Raw genomic sequence first — 12249 nt, 5'->3', positions numbered from 1 at the left:
GTAAGAAACTTCTGCACACATTCTATAACGCCGAACGCGGGTCTGGGGCATCACAAATGCACTCCGGGGAGGTTCTTGCCAAGTTCCCCCTCACTCTTCTCTCTGGTCCCCTCTCGGCTCTCCCCCTCCCCCCATAAAACCACACCCGGCTTTTAACAGGATCTGGAAGTTTGGGGTGAAGGAGGAAGCTCTGCGTCCGCAGCTGCACAATCAAATTGATCTCTGGTTTTTCTGCTGTTGCGGAAGTCATTCAAGGTATAAACCTGCACTAATTATAAGAATGAATTAGGTGATACTTTAAATGTTTAATTTGGTGAATGAAAGGCAGTTAGTTGATTAAATGATTAGTTAGAAAGGCAGCTAGTCAGCCTCAGATGATAGAATGTTTGCAGGGACTGGATTTATGTGTTCATTTTTTGTTTAGTGATGATGCATCCTGCAGGATTCTGGTGTCTTGTCGGGGAAAAGTCACTGGTCCGTTGGTCGATTTTCCAGAATTCCTGCAGTTGGGCTTAAAGTGAGAGAAACAAAATTGAATACGGGGCAAAATGTTTTGGTAGGGTGCCAAGGGAGTGTTCAGACTCTAAACACCAAAACCTTTTTAGATAAATCCCTCAACTAGGTTTTTGTTGTAATGTTAGTAACAGGAAGAACAGAATGGTTACCCCCAAAGAGAGACAAAGAAAATCCAGAACAGTCTTTTAGTGATACCTACAGCAATTTAAAATTCAGAGGTTTTTTGTTTGTTTATATTTACAAGACTGAAGGAGTATTGAACGGATTAACCCCCAAACCACTGTTAAAATAAAAGCCTCTTGATTCTGTAGTGAATGGAGAGGGGGGTAGGATAGGAAGAGGTAAATCCTTTTCTCTGATTTTTGTTTGTTTGTTTTGAAAGGGGAGTACTGAAGGTTACCTGGCATTTAAGAAAAATAGTTTAGAACCAAATGAAGGGTTTATTTCTGTACAAGCCTCTTTTAGGCAATATTTTGTTTACCACATTTCAGTTCTGGCAAATGGAGCCGACAAGGTTGAGCAGCAGCTCCCCTGTTGAGGACATCCTTTACTCTCTCCTTCTCTGGAAGGCTGCGGGTCCCTCTTGAGCATTCCTGGGGCATGGCGCTCTGGCAGACCAGCTCAGGCTCCGTGTTACCCTCTTGCTCTCTGAGAGCCCTTTATTCAAGCCACTGCTCAACAAATGTCACCATTGTGAGTTTGCATGGAACCTTAGGATGAGAAAAAAGCCATCTCCCTCTAGGGGAAGGGAGGGTGAATCTTACTCCCACCTAAAATGCTGATCCCAGGGCAATGCGCTGGTGCTGTCAGAGGACGCTTGCTGTCTGACTCACTATGGAAAATGAGGGCAAGGCCCTGGTGCGGTGTGGCAGGGTGCCCTGTTGGTGACCACAGCAAATTCCTCAGGCCTATGGTGGCTTCCTCTGGGGTGGCCGCTGGCCCTCCTCATCATCTCAGGGGCATCCCTTCTCCTTTCTAACCTGTTGCATATCTGTATTCTCAGGATTGTGATATGTTCACTTGCTGTCTTGAGTAAACTGGGTGACTTAAGCAACAAACATTTATTGCTTCCGGCTCTGGAAGCAGAAAGTCCAAGATCAAGGTGCCAGCCAATTTGGTGTGTGATGAGAGTCTGCTTGCTGGTGTGCAGATGACCTTCTTGTTTTGCCCTCCCTTGGCAGAAAGAGTGCAGGTTGTGGTCTCTTTCTTTCTTATAAAGGACACTAATCCCACCTTAGGGGCCCCACTCATCTAAACCTAATTACCTTCCTAAGGCACCACCTCCAAATATCCACACACTGGCGATTAGGACTACAATATATAAATTGTAGGAGCCACAAACACTCAATTCATAGTACTTGCCATACAGCACGTGTACACACACATACACGCAGATACAGGATCCAATATGTCCTTCTCATTAGAAATTGCCATAGCTTGGGGTAGATTGTAGAGTGTAGAAAAGTGAAGGTTACTGAAACACTTCTACTCAATTCATACAGAATGCATGAGACTTTGGAAAAATTTTATTTTATTCTGAGATAAATTATATACCACCCAGGATAGTGCCTCAACCAAGGGAGGATGGTCATCCATGAAAGGAATCTGTCTTTCTGAGCTAATATCCTTGAACATGGTAACTCATCCTGCTCTATCTGCACCCCTGTTTTCTTAGCACCTTTTGGAAGTAAACAGTGCACAGACATCACTTTCTCTGTTTTCATATTTATTTTTTGATTGCTGTGAAAATCTATCTCCAGAGTATTTTTGAATGCTGGACTCTGAAGCATCTTCAAACACTGCGTGCTGCAAGTTGTCTATAAATAAGGACACAGTGGACCAGTTTGTATGCCAGGCATAAACATGACCAAATCTAAAGTACTCAACAGTGATTTTGGAATTTGCAAGCTGTGGTGATGTCAGATGAATTGGGCAATTTGAACTGACAGACCAGCCAGCCATGTGGAGAGGAGCTTAGTGGCCTGTGGAGGCTTTAGGAGAGCTGGGTGGCAGGAGGTTGTGCCAAGAGACCAGCTTCTAGCTGGATCACCTGGACGGAATGTCAGCAATGAGAAGGTGTCTAATGTGACAGGATGAAAACCATGGCAAAATCTAGAGTGTGTGGTATTAAAGATAATAATAATACTCAATAATGTTAGTGCTATAGTTTTTGTGTCTGTGGGATGACAGGAAACTTGAATTCGTTTAATTTAACTGAATGCTCTTCTAGCATACTGCAGGATATAGTAGATGGTCCATTTTAAAGACTAGGCAACTAAAAAGCAAGCCAAAAATCTGCCCATGGTGATATAACTAGCAGTGGAGGCAGGAAAGGGGCACGCATTTTCTTTTAATTTTTATTGGAGTATAGTCACTTTAAATGTTGTGATAGTTTCCACTGTACAGCAAAGTGAATCAGCAATTGTTGTTCAGTCACTAAGTTGTGTCCGAATCTTTGCCACCCCATAGACTGTAGCACAGCCAGGCTTCTCTGTCCTCCATTATCTCCTAGAGTTTGCTCAAATTCAAGTCCATTGAGTCAGTGATGCTATCTAACCATCTCATGCTCTGGCGACCCCTTCTCCTTTTGCCTCCAATCTCTCTAAGCATCAGAGTCTTTTCCAATGAGTCAGCTCCTTGCATCAAGTGACCAAAGTACTGGAGCTTCACCTTTAGCAACAGTCCGTCCAATGAATATTCAGTGCTGATTTCCTTTAGGATTGACTGATTTGATCTCCTTGCCATACAAGGGACCTTCAAAAGTTTTCTCCAGCACCACACTTTTAAAGCATCAATTCTTTGGTGCTCAGGCTTCTTTATGGTCCAGCTCTCACATCTGTACATGACTACTGGAAAAACCGTAGCTTTGACCATATGACCTTTGTATCAACTGTGCATATACATATACCCCCTCTTTTTTGGAATTCCTTCCCATTTAGGTCATCACCAAATACTGAGTAGAGTTCCTGTGCTATACAGTAGGTTCCCATTAGTTATCTGTTTTATGTATAGTGTTGATAGTATGTGTGTGTCATTCCCAATTACCCATTCTTCCCACCTTCTTTACCCCCTTGGTAGCCATACATCTGTTCTCTACATCTGTGTATCTATTTCTGCTTTGTAAATAAGATCGCCCATACCAGTTTTAGGGGGCAGGCATTTGAATTGAGCTCTTTCTGACTCCAAATGCACTTTTCTCATTGGCTTGATGACATTTTGCTTGCTATTAACTAATTTAATTCGCAAACATTATTTAGAGGCATACTGTGTTTCAGGAGCTGTAGGTATAGGATAACTACCAGGTTATGTTGTGAAGAGCAGCTTCCTAAAGGAATTTGACAGATCCTTAGAATATCATGTTTTACGTTATTCAAATGATGAAACAGTGGTTCATAATACATAAGAAGGGAGTTTGGTTTTCACTTGGCTCTAAATCTTTACTTCGAGAGTGAAATATTTTCACCTAGATTTCTTTCTGTCTCTTCAAAGACATCATTTTCAAATGTAGATAGACTTAACTCATCTCACACTCTAAACCTCATGAACCACTACAGCTTCTCCTTCGAACTTCTCTCTCTATTTAAGGCAACACAGCGAGCTAACAAGACTGGAAACTTTCATCCTCCTTCCCACTTCCTTACCCTTGGATGGCTCAGATCCCATGGGTGTCCTGTCCACTGCTTTCTGCACCCTCTCCTCTCTTTCGTCACTGTGACTCATGTCCAAGCCATCATATATCTCATCCCTGCAATACAGCAATTGGCTTCCCTTCTTCCAGGCTCTGCTTAATCACACCAACGTGTCTGACTTTGAACCAAAACCTCTTTTTCTTAATAACTGCATGCTTAAGACTCCCTAAAGCTGCAAAGTGAATGATTCATTCCCTTGTTAGAAGGTAAAGTCCGTGACAGTAGAGACTTTTCTCTCTTTTGTTCACTATCTTATCTCCAGTGCCTACAGAGAAGCCTGGCACATTTATTGAATGTATGAATTAATGCACGAATAGTTCCTAGAGGAAAGGAGGAAGGGGGAGAAAAGAGGAAGGAGGGAAGGGTGGGAAGGAGGGAGAAAGAAAAGAGAGAAACAGAAGGCTAATACTAGTGCTAGTCATTTTACACAGGACCTCCTCTCATCTTTACAGGGTATTATGATCCACAGCTTTCATTAACACTCAGAACACATGTATTGAATGTTTGCCATGTTCCAGGCATCCTACTAGATGGTGGAGAATGTGAGCAAGGCAGGTACAGTCCACGTGCTCTTGGACGTAGAGCTGGATCCATGTGTGCATGTGTGTCATGCAGAGAGACAATTCTTAAGGAACAAATCAAACAGTTACAGTTTGTAATAAACATAATGAAAGCAACATTCTTTTCTTCAGAGGAGGTTGAGGCTCATCGTTTGACAGTGGCCTTTGAAAGCCAGGCTAAGTATGCCCATTCATCCTTACCTCCCACTGCTCCCCACCAGACAGTAATTTCAATGAGACCCTAAGCTCCTCTCAGTTCCATGAATACAGCTCATTTCCCCCTACCCTCACATCTTTCTTTATATTCCAATTCATCAGACATAGATACTTGTTTTTTGCACTGCCTGCAATGTTTCCTAGTGTATTCGGGTAAGTTAAGAAACTTTTCATGCCTCTGGGGAGCTCATAGCCTTGAGGAAAAGTCAGGAACCACATGAAAGAGCTCTATTATGAATACATAGCAGAATGTAGTCAGTGAGTGCTCTGATGGAGGTATGAATAAAATGCTGAAGGGTTTATATGGAGACAAGGTCACATCTATTTGGGTAAGATCAGAAAATGTATTCAGAAAAGGTGACGTTTGAGGAATGAGTGTGATTTCTACAGCTTATCACAGACAGAGGATGCTCAATGCTGATGAAAACTCATAAGCAAAAACTGTACAAGTGTCCAGGTTCTGGGGACATGTAGGTAGTAGTAAGAATCCCGCTGTGGCTGATTATGGAGCAGTTGTAGGGGAGAAAGGGAATGGAAAGCTGATGTGGAACCATGCATTGGAGGACTAAATGCCAAGGAAAGGAGTTTGTAATTAATGTGGTGGGTAGTGGGACACTGCAACTTTTGACGAGGAGGAAGACATGCTTGTGGCTGTGTTTTAAAAGGATTGTTCTGGCATATTGTGGAAGATGAAATGGGAAGACCAGTCTGAAAGCTGTTTGCAGTAGATCGTGTGACTGATAAAAGCCTGATCTTGGTGGGTACAGTCATGAAGAAGGAGGATGATTGTTAGACACTGAAGTTGGGAAGAGGGCAAGCAAGTCAAGGGCTCTGAGCTTTCTGGACTGATTAAAATAATAGATGCTTTATAGATGGAAGATATTTTAGGTGGAAAATTACTCTTAGATGAACGATAATTCACTCAGATCCATTTACCTGGAAGTACTTCCTTTCTGTAGTCTACATAGAGCAAAACCTTATGAAAAAGGTAGGGTATAGGGACTTCCCTGGTGGCCCAGTGATTAAGACTCCACCTCCTAATGTAGTGGGTGTGGATTCGATCCCTGGTTGGGGAAACTGAGATCCCATGTGCTGCAGGATGTGGCCAAAATTTTTTTTTAAGTTCAAAAAAAAAAAGAAGATGGGGTATGAATTGGGTCATGCAGTTTTACTCCTTACAATATTTCTAGTCTGTTCACATAAATCAGTACTGATCCCCTTAGATTGTTCCTTATATAAGTTGAGTGTGTTGGCCTGCTTTCCACCCGTTGGTACAAAATTGTGAGCTTCTTCAGTTTCCTCTAACATAGTTTTAAAAAGTTCAAAGACTTGGAATGCCTTCCATCACTTTTATGCCTCCAAAAAAGTTCCACAGAAAAAGAAGCTTGAAGACGAACTTCTAGAATTTTCTTTGAAACTTTTTTTTGGGGGAGGCAGATGATCATTTCCCTTAAAACTATATAACTACAAAAATATTATGGAATTTGAGCTTCCTACAGATTAAACATGCTTTTCTCCTATCACAAATTATGAAAAATTGTTCTGAAACAGTACTGTAATGTATTCATCTGTTATCTCTAGACCTTTAAGAGATTATACATATTATGTTTACATATGTTTTATACATGTATATGTAATTTTGATTTCCTCAAAGTCTAGGGCACCATCTCTAACTAAAGAAAGAGAAGGTGGTGAGGATGTAGGAGGGACAGAGGATGTTAACTGCCACACAGAGGAAAACACGTGCAGAAAAATAATTCAGATTGATGTTGGACAAAGACATGAACCTAGGTTGTCAGTATTGGTTCACGTGGTCCAAAAAGCAAGACAAAAGCAGCCCAGATATAAAAACCCAGACCTTATTGGAAAGAGAGCTAAATGATAGCATCAGAGTTTAGTTATGGGCTGAGTGAGACCTTAAGAGAGCAAGCAGGTTTTGCCCTGTGTCCTATGATGTTGCTCATTTTCATCAGAGAGAAGGAAGTCCTGCCAGTGTTAGAAAATCTGCCAAGTTGCTTTGGCATCATGAGAGTTTACTCAGCTTATTTGGAGGAGGTCATCAAGTTCCCAGGGGTAGACTTTTTTCAGAAGGTATTTTGGTAATGGGTCTAATTATAGTAACTTTGTTTAATAGCATACTTTTCTTTGAAAGAATTGAGTAAAAATTTTGAGTTCACCTTTATGATAACCTATGAAGTTGGGAAAGAGGTCCTGACTATCTTATAGCCATAGTCTGTTTGTGTATTTGGGAAGGATTAAAGAACCCCTTCCCACCTGTCTCAAAGCTGACTAATGAATTGACCAATCTTTCCAAAAATCTGGAGAAGCTTTAGCACTGCCTTGTCACATTCATTTAGCCAGCAAAGTGATTTTTTTCAGAATCTTGATTATTTAACTTTGACTGTGTTTGATAAACTCAGAGTTTAAAATATATCCCATCAAACTTTGGTCTCTGTGTGTGTTGAAAAAGATCAGTATGATTTGTCAGAGTTAGAAATGAAAATCAGGGGGCTTCCCTGGTGGCTCAGTAGTAAAGAACCTGCTTTCCAGTGCAGGAGACTCAGGTTTGATCCCTGGTCTGGGAGGATCTTATATGCCATGGAGCAGTTGAACCTGTGTACTGCAACTACTGAGCCTGTGCTCTAGAGCCTGGTTCCCTAACTACTGAGCCCACATGCCTCAGCTACTGAAGCCCACACATCCTAGAGTCCATGCTCCAAAACAAGAGAAGCCACTGCAACGAGAAGCTCATGCACCTTGGCAAAGAGTAGCCCCTGCTCATCATAGCTGGAGAAAGCCCGCCATAGCAACAAAGACCCAGCATAGCCAAAAATAAATGAATAAATAAATATTAAAAATTTGCTGCATGTCTCAGGAAACTCAAACAGGGACTCTCTATCACCCTAGAGGGGTGGGATGGGGAGGGAGATGGGAGGGAGGTTCAACAGGGAGGGGTTATATGTATACCTATGGCTGATTCACGTTGAGGTTTGACAGAAAACAAAATTCTGTAAAGCAATTATCCTTCAGTTAAAAAATAAATGAAAATCAAAAACATGATGCTGAGGGGGAAAAAACCCAATGCAAAAGAATCAAACTTATATTCTCCTAATTACAAAAAAAGACAAAATATTAGAAAAAAATAAATCAGAGTAACCCTAAATGAAGCCATGTGACAAATGAAAGGACATCTAAGAGGGCATAATGATAAAACTAAGCAGGCCAAAAAGATTAAGAAAATTCATTAGAATGATACAAAATAAGAAAGAACATTCTGAGTTAACTGTAGCAGAATAAAGGGATTGGCAGCCCTCTCTGTAATTCTGCTGCAACAGTTTCCAAAAGATTAAGTAAGACTTTGTATTTCTAATTAGCCAAGTACTAGAAATATACTCTCTAATGGGACTCATATGGCTGTGTGGAGTAACTGCAAAAATATGATGAGATTTGAGCTTAATACAGATTAAATATACTTTTTGTATCATAAATCATGAAAAATTTCTGGAACAATATTTATTTATTCATCTGTCATCTCTAGAACTTTAGGGGGTTAAACACATGTGCACAGAATACAATGCAGTCATATTTGCATGTCTAATCAGGGTTTTTCTTTTGCTGACTTTGGGTTGGTTTTCACAATCCTTGATTAGTGAACTCTAAACAATGTTAATGATAACCAGGCATGATTTTGATGTTGTTCCTAGAATCAGAGTCTGGCCCAGATGGGAAGGCTAGTGGTAATCATAATGATAGCCTACGTATATGAGTGCTTACTATTTACCATGTGTTAACTTATTTAATCCTCACAACAACCCTGTTAAATGTATGAAGAAACTGAGGCACAGAACAACTTGAGTAACTTGCTCAAGCTCACACAGCCAGGAAGTGGCAGACTTGGGATTAGAACTTAGGACTTCTGGCTACAGCTCCCCTTCCAACCTTCACTGTATTGCAGTACTTTACATGCCATGGTGCTTTTTGTGCTGATGACATCCCCACATCTCTGGAATTCTTGTCATGGTGTCTCATCTATCTCTATGGATTTCCCCTCGCCCCCTTCCCATGCAGCCACAAGACCCCTTCTGATTCAGAGAATAAGAGTGCCCTTAATGAATCATCAGGACATCGATGGGCATTTTCGGGGTTTTCTGTGGAGATCTCATTTTTTAATTCTGACTCAGTTCACCAGAATGAAGCGATGACTATGACATATCATCCCTGCATGCAATGAGATGAATGAAAATCTTTACCCACATTTGCTAGTGGAAAAGAGAGATGCTGACCACATTTTTGGAACACGTCACCTCTATAAGTAAAAACAGCTTTTCCCCATACTTACTCTATTAGTTTACATTTTAGGGAGATTTATTAATGTTTGGAATATTGTATAGTCCAAGAGTAATGAGAGACATGTGTGAAATGAGAGATTTAGTGAACTACCCAATGACCAAAATTCTTTTTTTTTTTTTAACATTTTTATTGGAGTGTAATTGTTTTACAACTTTGTGTAAAGTTTCTGCTATACAACAAAATGAATCAGCTATATGTATATGGAGAAGGCAATGGCACCCCGCTCCAGTATTCTTGCCTGGAAAATCCCATGGATGGAGGAGCCTTGTGGGCTGCAGTCCATGGGGTCGCTAGGAGTCAGACACGACTGAGCAACTTCACTTTGACTTTTCACTTTCGTGCATTGGAGAAGGAAATGGCAACCCACTCCAGTGTTCTTGCCTGGAGAATCCCAGGGACGGGGGAGCCTGGTGGGCTGCTGTCTATGGGGTCACACAGAGTCGGACACGACTGAAGCAACTTAGCATACATATATCCCCTCCCTCTTGAGCCTCCTCGCACCCCCTCCGTCCCCTCCAGGTCGTCACAGAGCGCTGAACCGAGCCCCTTGTCTTATGCAGCAGCTCCCCACTAGTGCATATATGTCAGTGGCACTTTCTCCATTTATCCCACCCTCTGCTTCCCCGTTATGTCCACAAGCCCATTCTCTGTGTCTGCCTGTGACCAAGATTCTTAAGGCCAAATTCAGGCTATGTTACTGATAACACATAGGACCTTACCACCCAGTTTTAAACATTTCTTGCACAATACTAATCTCACTGCTGTTGCAGCTCAGATTTTTCCAAGAACTGCACACTTGCACCACTCTCTGTTAAAACAGCATTGTTAAAGTGTTTCCTGTGGGAACAAGGGTAGGAGCAACAGACATCACAGCCCCATTGTAGATAGAAGGGGAAAAGGATGCATGAAAGCAAGAGCCTGATGAAATCTCAGCAGTGGCACCATTACCTAATAGACTGAAATATTCTGAAGAGAAGCAGTGACCCCATCCAGTCAGTATATTTAGGGTCCTCCTGGGGGCCAGGCTCTCTGCTGGGCTGTAAGGACCCAGAAATGAAGAAAGCATCTTCCTTGTATTCAGAGGGCATCTAATTCCCTCTTCTATTCTCTCTTAAATCCTTCTGTCTGAGTCTTGAATAATCATTCTGTCACTTTGAGGTCTAGTTCAGTAGTTTCAGTAGTTCAGTTGATGTCCCCCTCAAGTCAGAAGGAAATAACAGCCACTTTTTCTGTGAAATCCATGGAAATGTCGAGTTTGCTGTTTTGTTCTCCTTGACAAAATAGAGCATAATGACTAGTTGCTGGGTTGCTACAGAAAACACAGGCCCCAAACGGCAACCGGGAAGAAAGAGTACTTAGCAATTAAGTAAAGGAAATGACTAGTGGGTTCGAAACCCAACCCACTGCCCATGTATTTCTTAGCAGAGTCAGGCATCTGAGTTACTTAGGCAACTGTTATCACTAAGGAAGTAGTTTTGGTGACTCATGCTCATACAGAATAACTTCTTCGCAAGTCTGTGTATTCAATGACCTTACCATTATCCTCGTGTTTTCCCTTCTCTTAGCACTGGGATGAAAAAAACCACATTTGGATGACTTTGGTTTATCACTTAGAAGTGTTATCCTTCATTGGCTGGCTCATATTTTGAAATGTGATGGACACGAGGTGATATTGCAGGCAATAGTTCCTGCAGTATGTTCCTATATTAAAAGTAGAACTGACAGCTTTTCTAAGCAGAAATATTATATCTTGTTGTTTTTTATTGAAGTATAGTTGATTTACAATGTTGTGCCAATCTCTGCTGTATAGCAAAGTGACTCAGTTATACACATATATACATTTCTTATACTCTTTTCTATTATGGTTTATGACAGAATATTGAAAATGCTCCCTGTGCTATACAGTAGGACCTTGTTGTTTATACTAGTATATACAAACTTGTATATACTAGTTTGCATTTACTAATCCCAAACTCCCACTCCATCCCCTTCCTTCTTCTCTCCCCCTTGGCAACCATAAGTCTGTTCTCTATGTCGTGAGTCCGTTTCTATTTTGTAGACAGGTTCACTTGTGCCGTATTTTAGATCCCATATGTATAGTGACATCACGTGGTATTTGTCTTTCTCCTCCTGACTGCCTCACTTAGCATGAGAATCTCTAGTTGGATCCATGTTGCTGCAGATGACCTTATTTCATTCTTCTTATGACCGAGTAGTATTTCATTGCTTATAAGTACCACATCTTTATCCCTTCATCCGTCAGTGGATGTATAGATTATTTCCATGGCTTGGTTATTGTGAATAATGCTGCTCTGAACATAGGGGTGCATGTATCTTTTTGAATTATAGTTTTGTCTGGGTATATGCCCAGCAGTGGGATTGCTGGATGATATGGTAACTGGTTTTCTAAGGACTCTCCATACTGTTTACCATAGTGGCTGCACCAACTTACATTCTCACCAACAGTGTAGGAGGGTTCCCTTTTCTCCATGCCTTCTCCAGCATCTGTTATTTGTAGATTTATATCTGGTAATAATAACATTTCTTGTCAGTTATTTTTTATTTGTAAAAAGGTACTATTTAAAATACTAGTCACACTTGTGATAAATAACCTAGAATACCAAAGTATTTTATACCATAACACAAAATGCCTTTGTCTTTCCCTAGAGAGATACAAAATGGAATTCAAGTTTCCACTGAAAGCTTTCTAGGGATGATCATCACAAAAATAAAGGACCGCTAAGAAAACTCCTTTTGCCAGCTTCTCTCTTCAGATCTTTGATCTACCTGTTTGATGTTCCAACCATATTTGTTTATGGACACTTGATATTTTTTTCTGTTAAAAATAGTAGAGATGGTGTAGGGAAAAAATGAGTTAATGAAAAGAGTTATAGGTTGATGTGTTTGGAGAATTGTTT

This window comes from Budorcas taxicolor, chromosome 13, assembly GCF_023091745.1.
Source record: "Budorcas taxicolor isolate Tak-1 chromosome 13, Takin1.1, whole genome shotgun sequence".
NCBI lineage: Eukaryota > Metazoa > Chordata > Mammalia > Artiodactyla > Bovidae > Budorcas > Budorcas taxicolor.
The sequence above is the reverse complement of the archived record's forward strand: the minus strand, read 5'-3'. Positions refer to the sequence as shown.